Here is a 15,519-nt window from a genome sequence, read left to right as displayed (position 1 = left end):
AATACCAAAGATAATGTATTTGGGGAGTGAACTTCTGAAGAAGTAAATTTATGGGAGTCTGGCCATTGGGAGTCCGGCCATCCCAGCTTACCAAGGACAACTCGCCCTTATGTAGGCTTGTTATCTGTGTGAACATAAATCTCAGACTACAATTCTCCCTTTTAGTATGTAGACTTGTATTTATGAAACTTCAGAACTTTAGTAAGGAGCGAGGGACCCTTGAAGGGATGCCATGTCAGGGTGCAAACCAGACTTCACAGAGAGTTGTATCCAATAAGTATTTTGCCAACTACTCTCTGCAGATGTCTGGAGCTTTTTGATTGGGTTTTAAATGAATCATTTGCTTGTAAACCCTATAAAAGTCCAGGTGGATAACACCCCCCACATTCAGCCTTTGTGGAGCAATCCTGCTAAAACAACAATTTACCGCAGTAAATAAATCTTGGGCTTTTTCTTCAACCCAACTCACTAGTACTTAATGGTGCAAGTGAGACAGCAGATTTGCCCTGCTACACTACCATCAGTGTCCCTATAGGGCTCCTGAAAATACACCTCCCAAATCCTTGGGGAGATATGGCAGTCTGCCATGGGTGGTCTTTAGGTTTGGGAGAGCACTGTGGGGTTCCAAAACAGAGCAAAGGTATTAGATTTAGCAGCTTGGATAACCCTTGTGCTTTTATTTTTTTATAGATTCCTTTTTTCCATGGTACCAGTGGTTTATATACCATGTCTTTTATTATAATCTGGCACACACTATTTTTAATGACCTTATGGTTTTTTTTAAAAAAAAATGCTGCAGGAAAATGCACATGAGGGAGAACTGTTCAAGGTCAGCCCATTCCCTGTTGCTCTAGTTTTCTAATTGCAAGGATATTTAAAAGCGGGGTAGGTGGGGCTTCCAAGCTGTCAGGAGTGGTATGCATATGTATGCCGCACCCCATAGTCGCCTTTGACTGGACTTAACCATCCAGAGGTCCTTTATCTTTTCCTTTTTCTTTTTAGACAATTCTACAACGTCATGTGGAGAAGGAACTGGCAAACCACTCCAGTATTTTGCCAAGAAAACTCCATGGACATAAAAAGGAGAAGCTTTGAGAAGAAAGTGAGAGTTTCCAAGGCATGCTCTGGTTCATGGGGTCGACTAAACAAACAACAACACAATGTCATAACTCCATTCCATTCCCATCTCTGTTTGTTGGATTTGCAGGCCAGGCCAGAGAGTGAGAAACAAAAGGTCTGTCCTTACATTGCGATTCCTGCGCAATGTTTGCCATCTTGCCAAAGGTTGCAGGCAGCTTTACCTGCAGCAATTGCATGTTGATTGCCCTATTAAAAGACAAAGTCCAGCAACTGGAGGAACGTGTAGCTACGCTCCAAAGAATTAGAGAGCTGGAGCTCTTCTTGGAAGCAACAGAGCACACCGTCCCCACCAAGGAGGAGACAGGGGACTCCCCTGAGAAGGAGGCTTGTTCACCAACACAGGAGCCAGATATATGGAGAAACGTGACTCAAAGAAGTAGGAGGCCCAGGGTCCACTCTGATTGTCTAGAAATACACAATCGCTTTGAGGTCCTCTCCCCTAGCATGGAAGACGAAGAGCAGACTCCATTTGAGGATCTCTCCCTCATTACAGTCGATCAGGTATATGAAGACGAGCAGCAAAGTCAGTCCTCAGGGAATGTGCAGGTGACCTTGGAACGGACAGCTCACGGAAGAACCCCGACCAAACCCAAGAGGAGGCGTGTAGTGGTGATAGGGGATTCCCTACTGAGGGGAACAGAAGCAGTGATCTGTGGGCCTGACAAGATGTCTCGGGAAGTGTGCTGTCTCCCCGGGGCTAAGATCCAAGATGTAACTGAACGACTGCAAGGAATCATAAAACCCACTGACGAATACCCCTTCCTCTTGGTTCATGTGGGAACCAATGACACTGCAAGCAATAGCCTCCAGAAGATCAAAAGAGACTACGAGGCTCTCGGCAGGAAATTGAAGCAACTAAATGCACAAATTGTCATCTCGTCTGTCCTCCCAGTTGAACGACGTGGCCCAGGGAGAGAGGGGAAAATAGTGGAAGTGAACAGCTGGCTTCGCAAATGGTGTAAACAGGAACGGTTTGGATTCTTAGATCACGGACTGCAGTTTCTTGAAGATGGACTTCTGGCAAGTGATGGGCTGCACCTCACAACGGTTGGGAGAAATGTTTTTGCCAAAAATCTCAGAAACCTCATCAGGAGGGCTTTAAACTGACTAATGTGGGGGAGGGAGACAATGCTCCTGAAGGTAGGAGTCTATCAATTAATGAAGATGATCATCCAAATGTCATAGACCAAATGGAGCAAACAGCACGCGGACCTAGTGGTGGGAGGAAAAAATCCTTAAATAAGAGACACGGGGGAATGATTAATGGACTTCAATGTCTGTACACTAATGCGCAAAGCATGGGAAATAAACAAGATGAGCTTGAGCTCTTGGTACAGCAAACTAAATATGACATAATAGGCATCACTGAAACCTGGTGGGATAAGTCCCACGATTGGAATGTAATAATGGGGGGATACAATCTATTTCAGAGAAACAGACCAGACAAGAAAGGAGGAGGAGTGGCGTTATATGTCAGGGATGTGTATACCTGTGAAGAGATCCAAGATTTAGAACCTCAAAGCCAAAGTGAGAGCATTTGGGTCAAAATTAAGGGAGAGAAGAATAACAGAGACCTCATTGTGGGAGTTTACTATAGATCCCCAAGCCAAACGGAGGACATAGATGATGCCTTCCTGGAACAGATGGCCAAGCATGCAAAAGGAAGGGAGATAGTAGTAATGGGGGACTTCAATTACCCGGATATTTGTTGGACGTCAAACTCAGCCAAGAGCATAAGGTCAAACAGATTCCTCACTGGCCTTGCAGACAACTTCATTGTCCAGAAAGTGGGAGAAGCAACAAGAGGAACAGCCATTTTAGATCTGGTCCTAACCAATGTTGATGACCTGGTTAGTGGGGTAGATGTGGAAGGATCATTAGGCGCGAGTGATCATGCTCTTCTGAAGTTTACTATACAGCGGAAAGGAGCAGCCAAGCATACTAGGACTCAATTTCTTGACTTTAAGAAAGCCGACTTCATAAAACTTAGGGAAGTGCTGGGTGAGATCCCATGGACAGCAATACTTAAAGGAAAGGGAGTTCATGATGGCTGGGAGTTTGTTAAGAGGGAGATAGTAAAAGCACAACGACAGGCAATACCAATGAGACGGAAACATGGAAGGTGCCTAAAGAAGCCAGGGTGGCTATCTAAAGAACTTTTAACTGAATTAAGATTAAAAAAGGATGTGTACAAAAAATGGAAAAGGGGGGAAACCACCAAAGAGGAATTCAAACAAATAGCCAGCACGTGTAGACACAAAGTCAGAAAAGCTAAAGCACAGAATGAACTCAGGCTTGCTAGAGAGGTTAAAAGCAACAAAAAAGGCTTTTATGGGTATGTTCGTAGCAAAAGGAAGAACAAAGAAACTGTGGGGTCACTCAGAGGAGAAGATGGTGAAATGCAAACAGGGGACACAGAAAGGGCTGAACTACTCAATGCCTTCTTTGCCTCAGTCTTCTCCGATAAAGAAAACAATGCCCGACCTGAAGAATTTGGAGCAAATGATTCAGCAAAGGAAACACAGCCCAGAATAACTAAGGAGATAGTACAAGAATATTTGGCTAGTTTAGATGTATTCAAGTCTCCAGGGCCAGATGAACTGCATCCAAGAGTATTAAAAGAACTGGCAGATGTGATCTCAGAACCACTGGCAGTCATCTTTGAGAATTCCTGGAGAACAGGCGAAGTCCCGGCAGACTGGAGGAGGGCAAATGTTGTCCCTATTTTCAAAAAGGGGAAAAGAGAGGACCCAAATAATTACCGCCCAGTCAGTCTGACATCAATAGCAGGGAAGATTCTGGAGCAGATCATTAAGCAAACAGTCTGTGAGCACCTAGAAAGGAATGCTGTGATCACCAATAGTCAGCATGGATTTCTGAAAAATAAGTCATGTCAGACTAACCTGATCTCGTTTTTTGACAGAATTACAAGCCTGGTAGATGAAGGGAACGCAGTGGATGTAGCCTACCTTGATTTCAGCAAGGCATTTGACAAGGTGCCCCATGATATTCTTGTAAAGAAGCTGGTAAAATGCGGTCTTGACTATGCTACCACTCAGTGGATTTGTAACTGGCTGACTGACCGAACCCAAAGGGTGCTCATCAATGGTTCCTCTTCATCCTGGAGAAGAGTGACTAGTGGGGTGCCACAGGGTTCTGTCTTGGGCCCGGTCTTATTCAACATCTTTATCAACGACTTGGATGATGGACTCAAGGGCATCCTGATCAAATTTGCAGATGACACCAAACTGGGAGGGGTGGCTAACACCCCAGAGGACAGGATCACACTTCAAAACGACCTTGACAGATTAGAGAACTGGGCAAAAACAAACAAGATGAATTTTAACAGGGAGAAATGTAAAGTATTGCACTTGGGCAAAAAAAATGAGAGGCACAAATACAAGATGGGTGACACCTGGCTTGAGAGCAGTACATGTGAAAAGGATCTAGGAGTCTTGGTTGACCACAAACTTGACATGAGCCAACAGTGTGACGCGGCAGCTAAAAAAGCCAATGCAATTCTGGGCTGCATCAATAGGAGTATAGCATCTAGATCAAGGGAAGTAATAGTGCCACTGTATTCTGCTCTGGTCAGACCACACCTGGAGTACTGTGTCCAGTTCTGGGCACCACAATTCAAGAGGGACACTGACAAACTGGAACGTGTCCAGAGGAGGGCAACCAAAATGGTCAAAGGCCTGGAAACGATGCCTTATGAGGAACGGCTAAGGGAGCTGGGCATGTTTAGCCTGCAGAAGAGGAGGTTAAGGGGTGATATGATAGCCATGTTCAAATATATAAAAGGATGTCACATAGAGGAGGGAGAAAGGTTGTTTTCTGCTGCTCCAGAGAAGCGGACACGGAGCAATGGATCCAAACTACAAGAAAGAAGATTCCACCTAAACATTAGGAAGAACTTCCTGACAGTAAGAGCTGTTCGACAGTGGAATTTGCTGCCAAGGCGTGTGGTGGAGTCTCCTACTTTGGAGGTCTTTAAGCAGAGGCTTGACAACCATATGTCAGGAGTGCTCTGATGGTGTTTCCTGCTTGGCAGGGGGTTGGACTCGATGGCCCTTGTGGTCTCTTCCAACTCTATGATTCTATGATTCTATGATACAAGTGTCTCTTGTCTCACTGTTAGTCTTCATCTGCTACCTGTAGCTCTTATAAAGGCCACTTTTCCTTTTGCTAAATAAAAAGGGAAACTAAACATGCCCTGTTACACCCAGGTACTAGAAAGATGCCAATAGCTTTGATGTGATGAGTGTCTAATGCTTAATCTGTGTCTGTCTGAAAGTTGACACAATTAGAGCAGTATGTGTCATCAATGGCATCACACTTGATTGCCCAAATTGGCCGCTTACACATCCTGGGCTAATAGCTGTTGGTGCACTGTTTCTTTTGTAATACTACTAGATTGGAAGGTTTCTTTAGCTTTTCCGTTTCCCTGCTAGCTTTGTTTGTTGCAAAATAGATGAGATTGTTCGGTAACAGGAGAAGTGAAATGTAATCCTCACTTTTCAAGCAATGGTGAGGTGGCCGGAAGCATTGTATAATCAATAGCTATTATGCAATCTAATCTATATCCTTAAAGCTCTTCCCAAGCCTCTCTCTTTTGCAATTTTAAAGATATATATTAGCTTCCTTTTAAGCACAGAAGATATAACGGTATATATTTGTTATAAAAGAGAAGAATCAGTGGTGGGTTTATGGTCTGCAGAGCCCTGAGCACAGCCCTGTTTGGGAGACATTTTGGTTCATTTTTACTATTTTATTATTCACTAGCTGCTACACTTTAATTGGGGACTAGGAGGAATGTGGTATCTTAAAGACTAACCAATTTAATATGACATACTTTTGCAGACTACTAATATATATATATATATATATATATATATATATATATATATATATATATGTAGGTTTTGGTGTCTTCGGGTGTCTTCCCGTGTAAGAGTCGGGGTGTCTGGGCGACGTTTCGACGAGGTCTCACTCGTCATCTTCAGGCTGGTGCTTTCGGCTTCTTGTTACTGGAACAGAGCAGAATCTGGTGTTTGAGTTCCTATAAATACTGTTGAGGGGTGTGGTGTATAGCCTCCAACGTTCTGGGCAGAGAGGAAGTTCCTAGATTAGTGTGCCTTTTCTTCTTTTGTTCCCTCAAGTAATTAAGGAAGACACGGGAAGACACCCGAAGACACCAAAACCTGCATTCCTATACCCGTGAAAATCTACGAAAGCATATATATATATATATATATATATATATAATCATAGAGTTGGAAGAGACCACAAGGGCCATCGAGTCCAACCTCCTGCCAAGCAGGAAACACCATCAGAGCACTCCTGACATATGGTTGTCAAGCCTCTGCTTAAAGACCTCCAAAGTAGGAGACTCCACCACACTCCTTGGCAGCAAATTCCACTGTCAAACAGCTCTTACTGTCAGGAAGTTCTTCCTAATGTTTAGGTGGAATCTTCTTTCTTGTAGTTTGGATCCATTGCTCCGTGTACGCTTCTCTGGAGCAGCAGAAAACAACCTTTCTCCCTCCTCTATGTGACATCCTTTTATATATTTGAACATGGCTATCATATCACCCCTTAACATCTTCTTCTCCAGGCTAAACATGCCCAGCTCCCTTAGCCGTTCCTCATAAGGCATCGTTTCTAGGCCTTTGACCATAATGTATATTGCTTCAATGCTTAAAAACATTGACATAATTTTGTATCATTATATACTGTACTTAACTGAAAATGCAAAGCTGAAACAAGCTGCAGCAATCTTCTTTTACTAATGACTGAAATCATTAACTAAAAATGCCCAACTTAATAAACTACACAGGGACAAGGGCAGGTGTTAATTACTGATATAACAATAAGAACTTCCATTACTGTGCATGACTCTAAGGAAAGAAACACGGGATCTTCTTTAAACCACCTGGCCTATAAAAGAGGAAGCAACTCTAGTTCCTTATTAGCCCACCAGGGATGGGATATTGAGATTGAAAACTTTGAACCCTAGCAACAATGGATAATTAGCAAGGACATTTGCACTTTCATGTACAGGTAGACCACACCTTACACTAATTTCACTTATGGGTGTGATTGGAGAGGAGGTGGAGCGTAGAGAGAGATCAGAGGAGGCAGGAGAGACTTGTGGAGGACATTGGAGAGTCCTCTGAAGAGGTTGGAATGATTTAATGGGTTTCTTCCCGTTTTATAGAGGGCATTCTGGCTTTACACAATTTTGCTTAATTGTGTCCTCCATCATGGAGGGCACGTATTGTGGTGAGATCACCTAAACTGCCTCCCTGTTGTGGGGCAGGACCGTTTGGATAGCCACAACACCCCCTTGGTTGCCCCTTGGTTGCTGGGGCAGAAATTTGGCCTGTTGGGTCGTCTGTTGGCTACCGAGGGGCTATTTAAGCTGCTGCACGTTGCTGGGAGCTTTCTCTTTCCTGCGCCGTGCATCGGATCACCCACCCTCCCACCCTTTATTTAGAGCTGTTCTTTGGCCTTGCTATCCCTGTCTAGGGGTCATCTGTTTTGGAGCAGAGGCCAGGTAGGAATTTTGCCATTTGGCTGATTGGCTGGTGCCATTTGGTTTTTGCCTACCGTGTAGCAAATCGCCACAACTTTGTAAGGTTGGCAGTTAGGCATTGGTTCAATGTTTTGTGGAGGGGAAGTGGTTGGCTGTGCCAGTAATTTCTGTGAGTCATACACATTTAATTATATTTAAGTAATGACTGTTCATCACATTAATTCGAAGTGCGGGATGAACTGCCATGCCCCAAATGATAATCCCAAAAGAATAACTTCTCAGCAACTAGTTAGCATTTGAATTCCATGAATTTGATTCTTGTGCCCACCGGCTTTTCTACCTTCAATGTGACTTTCATGTAGATTGTATATTTTTCCCTAATTGCTGCAAGCTTGTTTGCACCTTGACCAAATTCCAGAACATTTGACAAATGACTATAGGATATTGTGTTCTTGCATATGTAAATACTAATGAGATCTCAGTTTAAATAAACAAAATTCAGACTGACAAGAGTTGCAGTGCAGGCGGTCATGACGGTGGGAGCCATTCATAATCAATAATACGTCACATTGTATTAACTTTTGATCCAAAATCTGCATTGCCAAAGCAGTGGGACTAGACTGCGACAAAACAATGGTGTAAACTATTTTTTAAAAATAGTCACAGAAACAACAAATGGGGAACACAATTCGTAATTCCTATTTCAAATTCTACCCTAAGTTGCTGAACAGAGAAAACAAAACAAGACCCAATCTAGGATTATTATGGCACATTATGAAATGGATTCTAGACTGCTCTGATAGCATGATGTGGAAAATGAATGAGCGCATGAGAAAGATGCTGGAGCTGCACAACGTCAAAAAAAAATCACTCTCAAAAAATGAAGGTGTAAGTTTGTGAACAAATGTAAATAAGGATTCAGAGAAAAAGAGCAGTTTACATTTGAGGTCAAAGATCAAACTTCAATTCTAAGACTTGTATTAAATCTTGACACCCAAATCATTTCCACCTGTAGTAAATTTGGAGATATTTTTAACAGGCATATTGCCAATTCTGTAAGCTGCTGTATTTTCACCAAGACGAGGGTGGGTGTTTGACTTTACAAAAAACATCTCTATGAAAACCCCCCACAAAAATTCCTGCTGGATTCTATTTAAAAATTAATTGGGACTTTAAATTCAACAAGATTAAATAATATTTGTATTCTTTTCCATACATGTTTGTATGGTTTAATTTGATCCCAACATCACAAAAGGCCCCCGTTTTCCTTTTCTCCAACCTCTATTTTCTTTGCACAGTTGCCTATAAGTGTGGGGTTTCTATTGTCTCAGAGTATTTTGAAGGGTGTGATGTTTATCATTATTGGCGTATGCCTGGAACTTGAAAGCCATTCATCTGTTGTAGATAAGCTTGATTTCTTCCAGTCTTTTGCAATCTGTATCCAAGGTGTCGCAATCAAATGTATAATCATGTAATAGTTGCTTTTTTATAGGTTGCTGCAACAGTCCTAATAATGAGACAAGAAGATTTATGGGTTCCTTTTTTCCTGCTGTTTCATTTAATAACATTAATAATGTTTCCAAAAAGTCATTGTAGATTTACATGAAGACATTTTTTGAGGTTAGAATACTGTTATTTATACCTCCAGAACTAAGAATTGCCTAGAACTAGCTGTGTATTCTTTTTATAGTTACCATGGTGTAGAATGCTATGTGTGCACTATCGGGATGCAGTTTTCATTCGATTTTACATCCAGCAAACCTTTGCCCACTTTAAACAAGTTATATAAAATTCTTCCACTTTCTTTTGAGTCTATCATCAGAAATGTTTAACAATATATATAATTTATATATATTTTTGATAGTAAATGCCTTGTGTACCAATATTGGTGGTCTTAACTATAGCGGGGATGTTTGTGATACTGTGATATTGATATTAGGCAAGCACCCTTGCTAAACTGTTTTAGATGCCTGCTGAAGCAAGTCTACCCAGAGATATTTCCCCAATAGCCTTATTTGTGTTTAAAGTTTCTGATGATTTTTATATGTGTGTTTTATTCATAATTTTATGACAATTTTGTGGTTATAAATCAGAAATCTTTATAAGTAAATATCCATTGTGTCCGTCTGCTAGTGGAACAGACTTCTCCTTACACAATGGGATTTCCATGGACTGCCTATTCCAGAACCAAAACTACTGCTTGTTAGTGTGGACAATACAAGGCTGAATAGACCAAAGGTATAAGGTATATACCTTATAAGGTATATAAGGTAACTTCCTATGTTACTGTGATATAGTTGGGTATCATCCATTACCGTCTTTTCTTTCAACCAATATTTGCTATCATACATTGAATAAAAGAAACTTGAGATTCATTAGGCACATGAGATGCACCCCAGTGGGAGCTTTGGGTCTACAACAGTATGCAGAGTTCTCTCCTGCTCTGGACATTCCCCTCTTAAAGACGGCCAAGAATTACTGGGTGAGCTCCCATTGCTCTGTCCCAGGTCCTGCCAACCTAGCAGTTCGAAAGCACTCCAGTGCAAGTAAATAGGTCCTCTGCAGCGGGAAGGTAAACGGCATTTCTGTGCGCTCTGGTTTCCATCATGGTGTCCCGTTGCACCAGAAGCGGTTTAGTCCTGCTGGCCACATGACCCAGAAAGCTGTCTGTGGACAAACACTGGCTCCCTCGGCCTGAAAGCAAGATGAGCGGCAGAACCCCATAGTCACCTTGGACTGGACTTAACTGTCCAAGGGTCCATTACCTTTACACTGTCATTATTACAAGGCTATACATTATATAGGGACGCGGGTGGCGCTGTGGGCTAAAGCCTCAGCGCCTAGGGCTTGCCGATCGAGAGGTCGGCGGTTCGAATCCCCGCGGCGGGGTGCGCTCCCGCTGCTCGGTCCCAGCGCCTGCCCACCTAGCAGTTCGAAAGCACCCCCGGGGGCAAGTAGATAAATAGGTACCGCTTACCAGCGGGAAGGTAAACGGCGTTCCGTGTGCGGCTCTGGCTCGCCAGAGCAGCGTTGTCACGCTGGCCACGTGACCCGGAAGTGTCTTCGGACAGCGCTGGCCCCCGGCCAATAGATGTGAGATGGGCGCACAAACCCCAGAGTCTGTCAAGACTGGCCCGTTCGGGCAGGGGTACCTTTACCTTTATACATTATATATTTATCACTCCAATCATGCAGCAAACCCCAAGAAGAACTGATGATTACTACTTAAAATACTTAATAGAGGACAGGGAACCAGAAATTACCTTAAAAGTGGCTAAATTTTGTGCTGCTGCTATAAAATTAAGGAGACAAGCTTTGAATGAATCTAATGGCCAATGTCTTAATGTATTTTAAATTAGCGGTTAAGGTTTTAACTTATATATATTTATATGTGAATTATTTATCGTGTATCAGCTCATAGTTTAATTTTAATCTATTTATAGCTGTATGCTCTCTGTTGTTGTATATGGTCAGCGACTGAAATAAATCGATTCATTAATTTATGGGGCAGGAGGGAGGGGGGAAGTTGTTATGCCCCATTCCCCACCTTGACCACCTCAAACTGACAATGCATAGGAAGTGGCCATAGGGTCACAGATTCCCCATCCCTGCAGTAAATCATAAAGGCATCATGTGGTGCCTGCAAGTCTTGGATCAGAGGTTTATTTCTATCTCTTTTAGACATAGTATGAGGAAAAACTAGGTAATTGTGAGATGAGTCAAGGCAGCGAACAGAACTGTTCTATGCAACAGGTTTATTAACATTTCAAAGCCCTGGACACGCAAAGGGAATTAGTTATAATACAGTAAGTTGTAGCTCTTTCTGCTCAGGGGTTTAATCTTCTTAAGTTACATGTTTATGGAATTTACACAGTCAGATATCAAATGCTAATGAACTTGCCACTTACCAAAGCTCCTTTGTCCTGCCTCCTTTTTCCTCTTCTTAAAGTTGCCTGATCTCAAACATCAGCCTGATACTGGGGGAACTGCAGAACCTGAGCATGGGATCTGGGTGTAGAAGTGGGAAATGATCAAAACTTTAGAAATTTGCTAAATCCCTGTTCCAGAAAAAATATCTGCCTTTACAGGGCTTTTTTTAAAGGCAATAAGACAGGTGCCTTATTTGCCAAGCATGTAAAGTTGAACACACGCAAGATAAATGTAGGTAAATTGCAAGTTACCTGTACTATGCATCTCAGAAGTGTATCATCCAATATGTATCGTCTATATATGGGACTTAATTGCAGACTTCTATGGATGTGATTTTCAAACATGTGATATATTTTCAAAAGGTCCAAAGGTGAAAAACCATATTTAATTAATTCCCCTGGTATATTTTCTTGTGATTCTCGGGCAACTTCTTATAGAACAGTTTGGGAAACAAACTGGAAAGGGTGGGGTGAGCATCCACCTGTTGGCTAAGAGTCTGTAGGTGGAAACAGATGACAGCTAAGCATAGGGTGGCTGCATAAGTCTTTCGAAATTACAGCTATTTGTAAAAAGCAGTCCTCAATTTCCCCATCTTAGCTCAGCTCAGCTTGTCGTCTGGGCAGTGCAGGACCTTCAGACACGCTGGCCAGGCTTGTGGCCCAAGGAGGTTACTTCAGTTCTGCTAATGCAGCAGAAACAATGTGGGAGGGAGGCAGCAGTTGCAAGTTAGCGGTCTCTGTAGTCACAATGGGTGCTGTGATTCTCCAACACCTGGACTTCATCCCTGGAGGCACACTCCATTGTCTCTCAAGACAGACGGGTGCCAGGTGTCAACAATAATGTGTGACAGCTTTTATGATCGCTTTGCACTTGCTGCTATGCTGTGAGCATGGAGGCCTGGCTGATCTCCTTGAGATGGTCACTCACCTGTTCCATCAACAAGGAAAAAAAGAATTACAACCATCCCTCTTCCTCTCCAACGAAAGGATTCAGAGCTCATTTACATGCATGAGTGTCATACAGGTGACTAAGAACAATGACCAAGAGCCTTAGGTTCTGGTTCCCCAGTTGTCTTTCTCTATAGGAAGCCTTTTAACCATTCTTAGGAGCTACTTCCTTGCCTTCCTACACTTTCTCTTCCCTCAGTCCAGATTTTCTAATACTGTACCAGGGATACTGAAAAAGGAGTGAGTGTGAGGAAATCCATATGAAGGGAGGGATAAGTGTGAGAAGGCAGTGATTTAGAGTACGTGGCATGAACAATGGAGAATTAATGCAGATATGCTGTATCCAGAGTCTCTAGAATTATTTTCTCTTTCCCTTCCTCCCTTCCTTGTGTCTAGAGCACATGCATTTAAATGCAGGCACATCACACAAAGCACCGTGCAGCATACAGTCTGCCACTTCCCATACAAAGGCATTTTTTCTAATTGTCAAAAAGTCATTGCAAGCCAATTATGTTTTTCTGGTATGTCTTTAGCAAAAGGAACTGCTGTATTACCCTCTTGGCTTTTAAGTCAGAAGAGGACAGGCTACTGCAGAGGCAATGGCCACGAAAGAGTATAAAAGCCTTCAGCAATGTGTCCTAATAGGAGGGTTCACAGTGATTCTCCTTATGAAGAGGGAGGTGTTGCAAGATTGCCAATGCATTTTCATCTGTGAAACATTGCTGGGCTGGGCAGGCATCCCAGCTGCTCTGATGTTGCTTGGATTTCTAGGTGAAACCTGAAAATGAAAATCAGTTCAGCTTTCAAATGCACTGGCACACTCTTGTGTTGAATCTCTATCATTACAGTTTTAAAAATGAAACTCCCTGCTTCTTTTTAGGAAATGAATGTGACAAGCAGCCCTAAACACTCACCACTTGCAAGCATTTCACGTTGATTTAAATAAGACCTCCCTCTAAGGGACTGACCGTCAGCATTTCCATTTGCTTGATTTTTTAAAAAAAAATACAAAATGAGCTTTAAAAAAGTGAAGCGTCTCCAGTGGAGTGCAATGTTTCATTTCCTGGGACACAAATAAAAGAATCCTGTATCCTGCACCTGAATCCTGAATCCTGTATCCTGCACTGTGAACAGCAGCTCAGACTGAATTTTCCTGTTTTAAAATATGAATAAAAAGAAAAAAGGAAATAAGACATTTTAGGCAGCAATCCTTTTTTATAAACCACTTTGAGGTTTTTCCTCAGTCAGGAGTTATATAAAGTCTAACTCTAACCCATAACCCCCCAACCCATAACCCTCCCCTTAACCCTAACCTTTACCACTAACCTTAACCCTAACCACTAACCCTAGCCCATAACCTATAACCCGAACCCTTAGCCCTAAACCACAACCCCTAACCCCCATCCCCTAACACCAATCCAAACTGCTAACCCTAAACCCCAACCCTTAAACCTAACACTAATCCCAACCCTAATCCTAACAAAATTTCTAAACCAGGTTAACCAGTGAACCAGAGTCAACTTCATTGGATCCATGCCATCAAACATGGCTTGAACAGAGGTCTTGTTACACATCTTCAAAAAGAGCAAATTGTTGGCCTAGATAAACACAGCTCACACAACTCTGTATGCAATTATACAGAACTTCCCAATGACCAAATATAAAAATAAGACATTTATATTCCTCCAAGTGTATGTTTCTTTAAATATAGCTGTGCCACAGCTGTGTGAAATCCTAAGCAAGATGGCTGGATGCAAATCTCTGTTTCAAATGTCTTCCTCCGGTCAGTCTGCAATGGGATGATATGACAGCAAAACACATGCTAAAATAGAAAGGTCAGCTCCATAAAAGTGAAAATGCGCTCTACTCATTTTGTAAGGAAACTCACTTAGGATTCCACACAGCCAGGGCACTGCCACTGCGGTTTGAGTGATTGAGAGCAAAGCTACAACACTCCCAGAGATGCGGACAGTTTTCCCCAGTCTGTGGATTATCCTTTAACAATAAGAAGATTCTTTATTGAACAAATGAACATTTGGATGGAACTTTGGCTTTGAGACATCTTGTATTGAACTTAAATGATTTTGGTATTGCATGCATAATGTAAAAAGCTGTATTTAAAGAAACGGGACACTTGGAATATAAATGTCTTATTTTTATTTTTGGTCTTTGGGAGGTTTGATATAATTGCATACAGAGTTGTGTGAGTTGTTTCTCTTTATTTCACTGCATTTCTTTGTATTGTGTTTGGCCTAGAGAACGAAGCAAATTCCTCAACTGATGTTAATCATTTGCCAGAATCAGTCCATGTAGTCCATCAACTATGTATTCACCGACTCTTTAAAGCAGGAATGGGAACACCTTTGTACTTCTGTCAAGGGTCACATTCCATCAGTGGTACTCTGTTGGAGGCTGTGTCCTGGCAGTGGGTATTCCAGTGGAAATGGAAATTGTTAATGTTGTCTTACTCACCCTAGGTCCAGAATGGAAATCACTCCCAGCATCCTGCAGTCTTCTTGTCAATCTGCAAACAATATATATGACTTCCCCATCCCCATTGTTCTTCCTTAGTATTAAAATTAATTGTTGTGGCTCCCACTCAATGGAGAACTTGAACTTATGTTGCATTTTCTACCAAAATCTTTAATGCCCAAGTCATTGCAATACATAATCAAATTGCTGATCCAACAGTGACACGCCCCCTGCAACCTCGTTATAAGGAAAAGGAGCACACACAACTCAGCACCAGAACTTTGACATACCCATTCTGTGCTCTGGCACAACACTTTGGTCCTTCCCAAAGTCGCTTGCTAATAAGTCAAATGTATTAATTGATTTAGGGATGTGTGCATGGAGCAGTGGGGACCAAAAACGGGAGCCATGTTGCAGGCCACAAAGAGTGTTCTATGCATAGATTATTGGCTTGCTGTCATGTGCGTAGATATGATGGTGTTCTCCCGCTTA

At 42.3% G+C, this 15,519-nt stretch overlaps 1 long non-coding RNA gene across 1 annotated transcript; it reads right to left on the bottom strand.

The window, feature by feature from the left end:
- Nucleotides 1-11,461: 11,461 nt before the first annotated feature.
- On the bottom strand, nucleotides 11,462-15,164 carry LOC309525557. Its single transcript, XR_014216416.1, has 4 exons — nucleotides 15,028-15,164; nucleotides 13,110-13,333; nucleotides 11,860-12,535; nucleotides 11,462-11,686 (listed from the first exon to the last, which is right to left on the bottom strand). It is a non-coding gene; the product is annotated as an uncharacterized lncRNA (long non-coding RNA).
- Between the last annotated feature and the right edge of the window lie 355 nt (nucleotides 15,165-15,519).

This window comes from Podarcis vaucheri, assembly GCF_965113315.1.
Source record: "Podarcis vaucheri genome assembly, chromosome: 1".
Taxonomy (NCBI): Eukaryota; Metazoa; Chordata; class Lepidosauria; order Squamata; family Lacertidae; genus Podarcis; species Podarcis vaucheri.
Note: the sequence above shows the minus strand (reverse complement) of the source record. Positions and strands in the feature narration are given on the sequence as shown.